Genomic DNA, 12,869 nt, shown 5'->3' with positions numbered 1-12,869 from the left:
TTTCTCAAGCTTGGGCTGCTAATTCAAGTTTTCGGTAGGGATAGTGCCGATGACAACACCAAGGATTTTCATTTTCTTCACCCAAGTGAGGCCGAGGGGCTCATCAGAACCACACCTCCAGGCTCCCAACCACATTGCTTCAGTTTACTACCATTAAGCTTGGCCCCAGAACCATTTTCATAAACGCTGACGGAATCAAAGAGGTTACTTGCCAAGGATCGAAGATTTCTGAGGATCACCGTGGTGTCATCAGCATACAGGCGAACCCGCGTCTGCAGCCCTCAGGCACCAGGAAGGCGAAACTCCTCACCCCGAGGAGAGCTGCGGATGAGGGAGGCCAAGACCTCCACGCAAAGAACATAAAACAATGCAAGGGAGACAAAAGGTCCCCTGACCCACCCCGCGCTCAAGAGAAATACCTTCAGTGAGCCAACTGTTCAGAATGATCTGCATGAATGCGCCGTTGTAAAAGGTACAAATCCATCGACAAAAATCAGGGCCGAAACTATAAACGTGAAGGAGCTTTAGCAGAAAAGGACGATTGACTCGATCGAGCACTTTCTCCTGGTCAAGAGTTATCAAAATGGCAGACTCATCAGTCCGTTGAATGTAGTCAAGGACGTCGCGCAAAACAACTGACATTTTAAAAAGTGCTTCGGCCCGGAACCGAACAGGTCTGGTCCGGGTGAACAATGTGCTCAAGCACTTTAGGGAGGAGCAAAGCAATCGCTTTAGAAATGATTTTGTAATCTACATTCAACAGACAGATGGTCCGCCAATTCTTTAAATGCTTGACGTCACCACGCTTGTTAAAAATCAAGCGGGTGACACTGCCTTCATTGAGGGACACAATTCGCCGTCAGCAAAACATCTATTAGCAACACAGAGCTAAAGGGGACCGAAAGCCTCCCAAAAATGTAAATAAAATTCCACCGACAGTACACCAGATCCGGGTAACTCCCCGGTATTAAGACCTCTAACGGAGTTCAATAACAGTACTCCTCCCTAGACAGGAAACACTCGCACGAGATGCTTTGAGAAGGAGAAAGGAATTTTCCCACCGAATCTAAACAACGTTGTTGAGAAGGAAGATCAATAGTAATAAATTCCCGCTGGGAGCCCTCACTCCCAAACGCCCCAGGCAAAGATAAAATATGAGAAGAAGCGAGCCCGGAGGCGACAAGGAGCGGCAGCTAACTGGGATGGCAACAGAGGACATCGCTGCGGGGAGGAGGGATGGACGCCAAGCTAATGACTAGCGAACGTTTAACGAAAAGAGAATTAACCAGACCAAAACAGGCCTATTTATGCGAAACCTGTGTGAAACAGAACACCCAGGAGACTATGAGAGCGTGAGGATTTTATCCTTGGATCCCGAAGGGATTTGGGGCGTTTGTACGAGATGGCCCCAGTGATAATAGGTTCATTAGAAAAGAGACTTGAATAAAACCGCACGTGCGCATGCTCGATTTCTTTACGTGTAAAAACCTCGAATAGTTAGAATCTAGAATGGAAGTGAGAATATTACGCTCAAAGCGCTCACGCTCAAGTTTAAGGAAATAACCGGTAGGCCTTTCCCCCTCTTCAAGCCACTGAGCTCTGGAGCGAAACTTAAAGCCATCCAACTCTTTCAAGGTAAGGGCCTTCAGTTCACTTTCGAGCTCTGAAATTTCAGAGCTAACGGCAAAAGTTAATTTAATATTAAGATCAATGATGCGATTAACCAAAAGAACGCGCTCGTGCGAGAGCTCTTTGCACTTATTCTTAGAAAAGTATATAATTTAAGAACGAATAGAATGCTTAAAGAAATCCCACCACGGCTTAACTGAAGGAAAGTGTTGCAGACAACGGGAAAGATCAACAATGCAGGTTGTAATATATTTACAAAACCCACTATCATTTAAAAGCGAGTCATTGAATTTCCAAACACCAGGACCACGAGAATTACTCCCAGAGGACTCGATACAAAGATAAACAAAATACTGATCGGAAAAAGGGCAAAGTTTAATTTCGCAAGAGGAAACCGAAGACATAAATCTCTGAGAAACAAAAAAACTTAGCAAGCCGGGAACCGATAGAAAAATCAGAATTAAACCAGGTGCACTGACGCAGCCTTGGATGAAACTTACGCCAGGCATCTGACAAAGAAAAAGTCGAACGAAAAACAGTAAGATATTTAACAGGAACAAAGTTCCCACCAAATTTGTCGGAGATGGTGATCATAGCGATTGTAATCACCAGCAATAATAACGGCGTCAGGAGACAAAAAATATTCGTACAAATTATCAAAAAACACTTCCTTTCAGTCGGATTAGTAAGCGCGTAGATATTTATTAAATTAATCTAAAGACCATCGAGTTCAAAAACAAGACTAATAACCCTCAAAAAACAGCCTTCATGAATTTTGAAATTGTTTCCATAAACTCTAGGGGATTCAGTAAACGCTTTCAGAATTATCTTACTGATAATCTTCATGCTTCGTACGATGTTTTTTGTTTCCAAGAACCCTTAATTACTGATCCTGACTGAGTATTTTGTGCTTTTTCTTAAAGCCTGGCGTGGACCCTTTTTCTGGTCTTCCGTTGTTGGAAAACGAGCCGGTGTTTTAACTTGCTTTTCTGATTCCTACTCGAGTATAATTAGGAATTCGAAAAGAGATGTGTCTGGTGGGGTTATTAGTCTTCGTGCCAGAGCTAACCGGTAATGGTGTAGTCGACTTACGTGGAGGAGGACCATCAACAGGGTCCAGTCTAGCAGGCTTACGCTTGGACGCCACACGTGAAACAAAAGCACGAACAGGAGACTGAGGCAGAGAAGGCGAAGCAACAGGACTAACTTCAACAATTTCCATAGCAGCCAAGGCTTCATCTGAAACAGTAGGAGGAGTTTGTAGAGGAACTTCAGCGGCCAGTTGCAAATCAGATACAGTAGGCGTGCCAGTAATAACACTTGATGGAGGGGAATGAACCGGAAAAGGTGCGGAGGGAGACTCAGCAGACTCGAAGAGAGATTGAGACTGTGAGAGCAGCGAAGGGTCTGCACACTGTTGAGAGGAATCTTGAATTGGCTGCGTACAATGCAAAGGAGACCGGAGAAAGCAGAGCAGCAGACACACCAGAAGAGGAAGAGGACGACGTTGACGACGATAACGATGACCGCAAAGGAGACGCTGAAAGTGGAACAGAAGAAGGCGGAACATTAGAGGGCGGTTGTGAAGAATAATCATCGGACAAAAGCTGAGGCGAAGGAACAGGCGGAGGGCGTTCAGAAACATCGGAAGGAGGTGGAGAACCGCAGAAGGCACATCTGTAGAAGGGTGCGAAGGCTGGGACACAGGAGATGGATCAGAAAGACGCGCTTCATTTTTCATAATGTGATCATCCTCCATAGACTGACTCGACACTTTTGGATAGGACGGCGGCCAGGCCGGGCCATCTGGGCATAAGACGTAGGGCTTCGCCCTGGGTTCGCCCTTCTTTTCGCTAGGCCACAGCAGCATGGCGTAACTAATATACCAGGCGAATAAAGGGAGTAGTATCTAAAGAAACTGTAGTGCTGCGTCGGTGGGGAAGTAGAATACAAAAAGAATCTCTGTACGGTGGCCAATTTACATTATCAACTCCGTTGATAAAATCAAATTTTTGTAATATACCAGACGGGTGTTTTAGGCAATTTGTGGCAGCTTCACATGCAAGACAGGTGGTATACTGGGTTGGGAACAACAAATCTGTTCTCCCACGGTATAATTATGACACATCTATCTTTTAATATGATCCACCTTCTCACACGCTTAACGTGGGAGAACAGTTTTGCCGTTCCCAACCCAGTTTACCACATGTCTTGCATGTAAAACACCCATTTGGTATGTTAGCTACGTCGTGCTGACGTGGCCAAGATTAACCGAGGGCGAAGCCTTATAAGGCTGATTTCTACACACTTCCGCTTGTGGTATCGCTGCTTTGGCCTTTGGTTTCGCAGTGTGCTGATGTTGATCCCCGGCGTAGCTGGGCTGCAAGTTTTCCTGATTGTGTCGATATTTCATTGTTGCTTAGTAACGCTAGCGACATGCTCATTAAGGATATAGGCTCACCATGTGCTCTTGCCAAATGGTTGACGTTGTACTTCAAGTTTGTTTGTTGTTATAAATAAATTCCGTTGAGATTTCAAGACACTGATGATATGTCTGTCGTGTCTTTGGATGATTCTCCTCCTCCGTCTTATGCCCAGATGGCCTGGCCTGGCCGCCACCCTAGAGCGTCTATTCAGCCGGTCTATGGAGGATGATTACATTATGAAAAATGAAGCTCGTCTCTCTGATGCAGAAAACGATCGGATCCATCCTCTAAGATTCTATCTGAGCGCCCTTGCACAGCCAGTTTTGTGCTTCCTACCCAAGATACGCCTCTTTCTCAAGTTTTTGACGATTTTAAGAATTGCGGTATTCGTGCAGCTGGTGTTAGGTGTTTGCAGCGTAGTCCCAATTGTTTTGTATCCATAACGTTTTGTACGTCCGAGTATCGTGATTGTTTTCTTCGTAATTCCTCGTTTATCTCTTGTCGTGCTTGTCGTAACGGTCTTCGTTCTTCACTTTCGTGGTAATCTATAACGCCCTTTATGAGCTCCTGGATGAAGCCCTTTCTCATTGCCTTAGCCATTATGGCTCTGTTCATGGAATTAGTCGGTGTGGCCTCTAGGGTTATGATGGTATCCAAAGTGGTACGCGCGTGGCCAGAACAGAGTCAATTTCTTCGTTCATGCGTTTTGGCAGGAAGCACGAAAGTCAGATCCCCACCTGCCGTAAATGCCATTTGCCAGAGCGTGTCCTAATGTTGTTTGTTTCAACTGTGATCAGCTGGGTCACACCTTGAGTAACTGTTACGAGGATACTAAATGCAGCATCTGTAAGGAGGATGGTCATTATGCCATTGATTGTAGCGTGTCCTGGTGTCGTCGCCCTTCTGATCCATACCCTGCGTCTCATCTTTCGCACCCTTCCTACTGATGTGCCTCCTGCTGATTCTCCACCTCCTTCTGATGTTTCTGAACGCCCACTGCCTGTTCCCTCGTCTCAGCCTGTGTCTGATATTATCTTCACACCCGCCTTCTGATATTCCGCCTTCTTGTCCACCTTCTGTGCCTCCTTTACAGTCATCGTTATCGTTGTCATCGTCGTCTTCGTTCTCTTTTGGTGTGTCCGCACCTCAGGATTTTCCGTTACAGTCTTCTTTGCATTCTACGCAGTCTACTCAAGATTCATCTCAGCAGTCTACAAACCCTTCGCAGTTTTCACAGTCCCAATCTCTCTTCGAGTCTCTCGAGCCCTACTCGGTGCCCCTTCCCCTTAAGTGTTATCACTGGCACGCCTACTGTGTCGGATTTGCAACTTGCCGCTGAAGTTCTTTCACAATCTCTGATGGTGTCCTCGCTGATGTGGAAATTCCTGAAGTTAGTACTGTTGTTTCGCCTCGTCAGCCTCAGTCTTCTGTTTCACGAGTGGCGTCCAAACGTAAGCCTGCTGAGCTGGAACCTGCTTATGGTCCTCCTCCAAGAAAGTCGACTACACCCTTGTCGGTTAGCTCTAGTAGAAATACTACAATAACCCTCATCCTTCATGAATTTTCAATCTTTTTACTTAAACTCTAGGGGTTTCAGGATTATCTTGTTGATAATCTCCACGCTTTGCACTGTGTTTTTTGTTTTCAAGAAACCTACATTACTGATCCTGAGGTTTTTCGTCCCTTTTCTAATGCCTGGCGTGGGCCTTGTTTCTGGTCCCCCGCTGTTGGCAAACGAGCCGGTGTTTCGACTTGCTTTTCTGATTTCTTCTCGGGTATAATTAGGAATAGGAAAAGAGATGTGTCTTGTTTTTTAACTCGATGATCTTAAGATTAATTAAATTAACATTTACGCGCCTGAAAGGAAAGTGTTTTTTGATAATTTGCACGAATATTTTTTTGCCTTCTGACGCCGTTATTATTGCTGGTGATTACAATTTTAATTGCTATGATCACCATCTTGACAAATTTGGTGGGAACTTTGTCCCTGCTTAATATTTTTCTGTTATTCGGTCGACTTTTTCTTTGTCAGATGCTTGGCGTAAGTTTCATCCAAGGCTGCGTCAGTGCACCTGGTTTATTCCTGATTTTTCTATCGGTTCCCTGATTGATAAGTTAGTTGTTTCTCAGAGACGTATGCCTTCGGTTGCCTCCTGCGAAATTAAACCTTGCCCTTCTTCCCATCATGATTTTGTTTATCTCTCTATCGAGTCCTCTAGGAATAATTCCCGTGGTCCTGGTATATTTGGAAATTCAATAACTCGCCTTTGAGTGATAGTGGGTTTTGTAAATATATTACAACCTGCATTGATGATATTTCTGCGGGTCTGCAATACCTTCCTTCAGTTAATTATAAGTCGGGGTGGGATAATTTCTCTTTGGCCTCGTATGCTCTGAAATTGAAATACTCTTGAATCATTTTTGTAGAATTCGTAGAAGACCGCCATTTTTAGTGATCTTTGTGAAATTTAACGTGTTTACTGGGGGGTTATAGCCCCAGTTTCCCTTGTAGCTTTTAATACGCCTACATGAGGGGCATTTCAGTTCAAGCCATTTGAAACCCCGCGAACGGGCCCGCAAAGGCGAAATTTTGTTCCGGTTGCAGAGCGACTTCATTTAAAATTTTCAGCCAAAAAATAACACTAAATACATGGGAAAGGATAAAGAAAAGGAGTTTGGTTCATTGGATGGAAATTTGCTTAAACTTGCCTCGTGTTTATCTTACGGCACAGAACTGTGTTTTCGCTCAAAATATTCGCTTGTTTTCGCTCCAAATCTTACAATTTACCTTTATCCTTTGAGACGATTTTCCGTCGAAAAATTGGTAATTTGGGTGGTTTTTGGCCAACAGATGTTAATTATTGGTAATGTGATCTATCTCGTTTCCATTAGCAACGGGTCGCAAATTTGACGATTTTATCGAATTATCAGATTACACATTATCGCTAAGCGGATTACTTAAAAAGTTCTGGAAATATTCGTGCCTGATCAGTTTTCCGTCCAATTTATGACCAAGAAAGCAGATAAATTGAGGAAGATTTTTCCTTTGCATCCAAAAATTCGTAATTAACGCTGAAATGACCAAATTTGCATGGAAAACTGATTTTTGTGTTTTTTTTTCGTTATTTTTGTTCATATTTTGTCTTTATAAAATGTTTTTGTTCTTTGTAAACAAGTTATATGTTTTTGGAAAGCTTATTTTCTTAGCTTTAAAATGATGTTTTGCTTTCCCCCTAACTTGAAATACCGATTTCGCTCGGCTTTCTTTCTGTTCGTTCACAATAGGCCTTATTCACGATAGCCGCCATATTAGTTTTCAAATTGTCATGCAAACTAGCCATGTGTTATGCTGGGGGGCAAACATTGGAAAAAAGGCAAATTGCGGAAAATCGGCTCGCCGAAAGATTGAAATAAGATTTCTTAAAGTCCATTTTAGTATTTAGAATTAAGTACCTTTTATACTAATTTTATATCTTTTGATTGCCTTTGACAGTTTGACTTTCTACTTCCTTAGCTACTCATTTTTCACTTAAAAAAACGTCGAAGCAACTTGTGTTATCATTCTATTTTACTACTTAGGTGATAAACATTCAATGAACGCGAAAACAAATCATCTGTGTGGCTAAGATGTTCGTTATAACCTCTCGAACTTGTGTTATTTGCCCCCTCGGAAGTGTGCAGCTAATTTGCATAATAATAGCAAATCCAATATGGCGGCCATCGTGAATAAGATCTATTCATAGCGGAGCTCAGGCGCGCGAAGCGCGTCAGCGGAGCACCATGGGTAAATTTTTTTTGGGAAATCTATCCATGTGATAAATTTTGGTTCTGACGTCACGTACGTCGGCCTTCCGTCCGTACAGACTGTGGGGGTGGAGGTGGGAGGAAGGAGCGCCTCTGGGGACGGGAGTGTTCGGGCAATTTTCCCTGGCGGGAAATCGCGTGGAAGCGTTGCATTTGGCAACCCGCGTTTTTCTGGCGGGAAATCATGTTAATGACGAGCAACGGGAGAAAGAGCACGGGAGAAGAGGCGACGAAGTTTGAGAAATTTAAGCGCAGAAAGCCTCCAGGGAAGCCGAGGAAGGAGAAGAAGAGAAATTTTCAATGAAGAACACCGTAAATCTAAGAGAAATGGAGCGAGAGACAAAACTCATTTTTACGATAACTGCAAATTTAAAGAAAACGACAAAACGTTTGAAATTACAAGACATGCTTCGACAGAAACTTCTATCATCTTCAGTTAATTAATGTACAAAGCGTTAAGTTGAATTTATAATTCGGAAAAAGTGCTAATTATGCCAGTAACAACGGAATGTACATAAAACGTGACAATGTGAGAATTAAAAGGATAGTTTTAGATTTACGTGATGCAGTTGTTGATTAAGAGAAGGTTGTTTTTCTTTGAATATGAAAAGCTTCTTTTATCTTGAGTTGAAAAGTCGTAGAGGCGTGATCTAAAATATGGAAACACATCCCTAAAGACAGGGCGCGACATTGTTCGCAATTCTGTAAGTGTTTGAAAATGTGAGAGGCCCTATCACTGACTAAGTGCTTACGCACGCGTTTGGAAAAATGCCGGGTTGTTTCGCCGACATAACAGGCATTACAGCCCGCACATACAAACTTATAAACCACTCGTGAACGAAGCCCGCCAGGGATAAGGTCTTTCACACTAAGCAAGTTGCCTATCTTAAAGGAGGAAAAAACTAGTTTGATGTCCAAATCATTGCAGTAGCGCTTGATAAAGTGACGGATCTTTTTCTGAGTTACGACAAAAAAATGGCCTATGTAAGGTAGCTTAAAACAAAATATAGACGAAGTGGGAAGGGAACCCTGGGGACAATGATTACTTAGGGTGCCAGTAATGTAACGGTTTACAACGGGTTACATTACTGGGACCCTAAGTAATCATTGTCCCCAGGGTTCCCTTCCCACTTCGCCTATAACGGTTGTAACGGTTTACAACGGGTTACCTTTACTGGGATCCTAAGTAATCATTGTCCCCAGGGTTCCCTTCCCACTTCGCCTATATTTTATTTTAAGCTACCTTACCTAAGAGAGGGAAAAAAATATGAATAGAGCGTTTGACAAAGCATTCTGCTCTTAATGTCTAAATTTATATACTGTACGGCGACGAAGCTCAGTAGTAGTTGGAACACTAATCAAGTTATTAAGTTGAAGTTCATTTATCCCTTTAACTTCTCTCTTCTTGATGCTCAGTACATCCACTGATCTTAACGATCCGTATCTACCGCGGGATACTCTGACATTTACAGCAATGTAAGTGTCGTTAGAAGAAAAATGAAACAATTAACCGCTAAATAAACGTCATATGATATAACGTTGCTGGGAACTAGGCAGGTGCTTTACATTACGTACAAGATGGGGAAATTAGGGAATTCATCATTCAACAAACCAAGAGGAATAGGAATTCATTTAGTGGATAACTGTGCTTGTAATACAAGACGTGCAGGGGCAGATCTAGGGGGAGCGTGCAGGGGGTGTGCACCCTCCCCCTGACATGACCTGCAGCTTTCTAATACAACTGGTATTCCGCCAAAAAACAACAACAAAAAAAAAACGTCACCAGTCAGCTATGCCATTCCTTAGTGGTACACCCCCTCCTAAGAAAAATCCTGGATCCGCCCCTAGCGTGATTGGCAACCTGTGTACAATCTTAGAGTGAATAGCGCTTTGTACTATTACTAAAAATAGACTTTGTAACATGAGGCCTCTCGCGTTTTGACTCAGAGAAACATTTCGATCTACTGAAAGGAAATGTATGAGTGAGGTAAGGGATAGTGAATTAAAGAAGAAGAAAACTTTATAAATCTGTGGAGTTGGTTTGTAAAAAGGAGGTAGAATGGTTAGTACTAAAGACTGTTGATGTAAATCGGACTCACAGTATCCAGATAAATAACCATAAAATGCGGAAAGCTCTCAAAGAGTTGCAGGAATCAGGAGAGAAAGTCTTCATACCGCTGCCAAAACCATCGTAAGACATCGAGAAATGTAAGCCTTGGCTAATCGATTAAACGCGGGAATTCTCAACTGTGAAAAACATATTTGTGCTCAACAAAAGGTCCCACAGCACAAGTTCCAGATGTCCACCAGGAGTAACAAGAAGGTTCATAAAAGGGAAAGCATTACCGCCTCGAATAACAAATTTTTCCCATTCTAGTTTTAAAACACGCACGAGACTTTGAAATACACCTAAAAATATAGAGGATACCCAGAGAGCAGTGCTAAAAGGCATCTCCCTCAACTGAGATTCTCAAACAAAATGAGGTCAAGCACAAAGAGATGAAAACGCACATGTAACACAGTTCTGACTTTTGTCACAATATACCACTCCGCTCACGAGGAAATGGCACCTGACAGAAAATTACCCACATCCAAAAAAAATACTTAACACGCGCCCCATACTACGTAGAATATGGCAAAGAAAATCCATGAAAGATATCTTAGTCAGAGCAAAACAGACAACTGTTTCCGAACAGCAGGAGTAGCGTAATAATAAGGCCCATCAACCGTCTTTTCCAACATGCCAACCTGCCGACGGAGTAGAATAGGGAACAGAACTTGCACTAGGGTACCATTTCCTTCCAACATCGAATCTTTTTTTGCATTTTCGCCACAGACCAAGGGCCATTATCGATGCTCGGATCAAGCGTGTGGTCACTTTTACTGTTTACACGACCTTATACAGCCCATCACTCGTTTAAGGTCGTCACGTTTGCCCGTCAATAGGGACTTTACGATAGTGGACAACGGTAGGCTGGGACGGTTGGATGCGTATACCGGAGACTTTGGACGAGTACGGTAGAAAGGCGCGAAAATTTTTAACTTAAGATTCGGCCAACACGACCGTAAGACGGTGGAATAAACATGTCTTTTGAAGAAGCGAGAAATTCTCTTGTAATTTATTTTGCAGAAGGTTCAATTAGCGAGGAGGAATTTCTTATTTTATACCATGAATACGAATCAGTGAATCCTCTTTTTCCTTACTGGGAATTTGAACCATTTTGTTTAGATTCCTTGGATTCTAGCGAGTGTAAATCCGCTAAGGGGAATTGGTTCAGAAACAAAAAATGCGTCTACAATTATCTCTTTTACCTTTCTTTTCTGTTTTCCTCCTGTGTCATGGTGGATTATGGATAACGCTACATTAAGAACAAGCAAATTTTGGCTTGAGCCGCGATTTGGCCGAGTGATTTCTTTGAATGAACTCAGAATTTTCGCTAGATTTTTTCATTTCAGCGATAGATAAATCAAGACATACACAACCAAATGCACATTTAACCCATTGGGTGATCAGTTTTCAATGCATAATAAAGGAAAAGACTAAAATAGTGCGAATAAGTATGGATGAATTCCTACCGTTTTCACCGTAGATTCCACGACGAGAAACCCGGCGAAAACATACCGTCCTAGAAGCACGACGGTCAAATGTCACGGGGATTTTGCGTGACATGACACTCATCTAACCGTCCCAGTCTACCGTCGTGTACTATCTTAATTAAGTCCCTAATTTGAACCTCCTACACTTTAAACACCGTTCTAGCTGCTCAACTGTGTATTTTTCTGGTTCTGTCTCGAAAATTGAGCCAAGAAAACGGTCGACGTCGCTTAAAACGGAAAAGATTTAAGCCAATATTATGCCTCATTTCTCTTGTGATTCTTACAGACAGAACTCACTTGGGGGTCTATAATTTCATGACGCCATTATTGCAAAGCGCTATTGGCGATAGCTGTGAATGCTTCGGGGAAATAAACGCATGAGTTAAACTTATTACTCATGCACAGTAAGCGCATGAGGTATAAAATGCCCTCCGTTTCTTGTTTTCCGTGTGACATTAGTGCATGGAAATCTATGCTTGCATACATTTACATACATGACTGTAACTTTACGTGGAGCAGGGGTTAAGGGATTATTCAAAACAATTAATACCTGCTGAAAAATGTACTGTTGAGTTAGAAAAATTAATAGAAAGACTTGAAAAGAAGTATTAGAGTCTTAAAATGTATGTATGCTTGGAATATCAATCCATTTTGCATGACAAAATAAACAGTGCATGTTTGAAGAAATCAACCATCCCTCTCATGTTTCAAGCCCTTAAGTAGACTTGCATTTCCACCTCACGAGAATCCCGGGAGAAAATGGTCTGGCGAGCGAAGCGTGATTTTTCGGACGAGAATCTACACGAGACGAAGGACTTTTGAAAGTCTAGCCCTGAAGATGTGTCATTTTCTCTTGGATGTGCATGGCCGCGCCCGAATCATCGCATCTTGACTGTTCAAACTTTGCGATTGTAGTCGCGGTCGTACGGCCCGGGTCGTACGGATCGAGCTGTTAGAATAAATCTTTTTCGATTGTTTAGCCAAAGGTAAGTTGTTGACATTAAAGACAAAATTATAGATACTTTTTCTAATTTGTTTTACAAATAAACATTTCACTCCAAATACGTGTCTTTCGGCCGCCGAAACACACGTATTTGGAGTGAAATTTATTGGGCTTTATGGAACTGTTGTTTTTATTGCGATTCGGGACTTTTCCTGTAGAGGAGAAAACGATTTGTGGAGTGAGGTCTGGCCAGCGATGGATGGAGTGGTCGGCCCTCCTATTCTTTTAGTAACCGTTTCCGGATAACTTCACTAAACGTCGTCAGAATGGCTCTAAACTCGGCACAAGAGACAAATTCGTCACACATTTGAGGTAGGAAAACTTTATTTCAAATGAGATAGTTACTTACACAATTTTTTTACGATCGGTGATTTTCCCATACAATTCTCTATATACACAAGCTGTCGCAT

The 12,869-nt window shown here is 42.5% G+C and overlaps 1 protein-coding gene across 1 annotated transcript in view; it reads right to left on the bottom strand.

The window, feature by feature from the left end:
• Positions 1-12,786: 12,786 nt before the first annotated feature.
• The window catches only part of LOC137994692 (BTB/POZ domain-containing protein 6-like), a 4,621-nt gene continuing 4,538 nt past the window's right edge, over positions 12,787-12,869 (bottom strand). Inside the window, exon 1 of the mRNA XM_068840296.1 lies at positions 12,787-12,869. This exon is cut by the window's right edge and continues 4,538 nt beyond it. The gene's annotated coding sequence lies outside the window, so the exon portion shown is untranslated.

This window comes from Montipora foliosa, chromosome 3 (assembly GCF_036669935.1).
Source record: "Montipora foliosa isolate CH-2021 chromosome 3, ASM3666993v2, whole genome shotgun sequence".
NCBI lineage: Eukaryota > Metazoa > Cnidaria > Anthozoa > Scleractinia > Acroporidae > Montipora > Montipora foliosa.
This window is presented reverse-complemented; position numbering and strand designations above follow the sequence as displayed.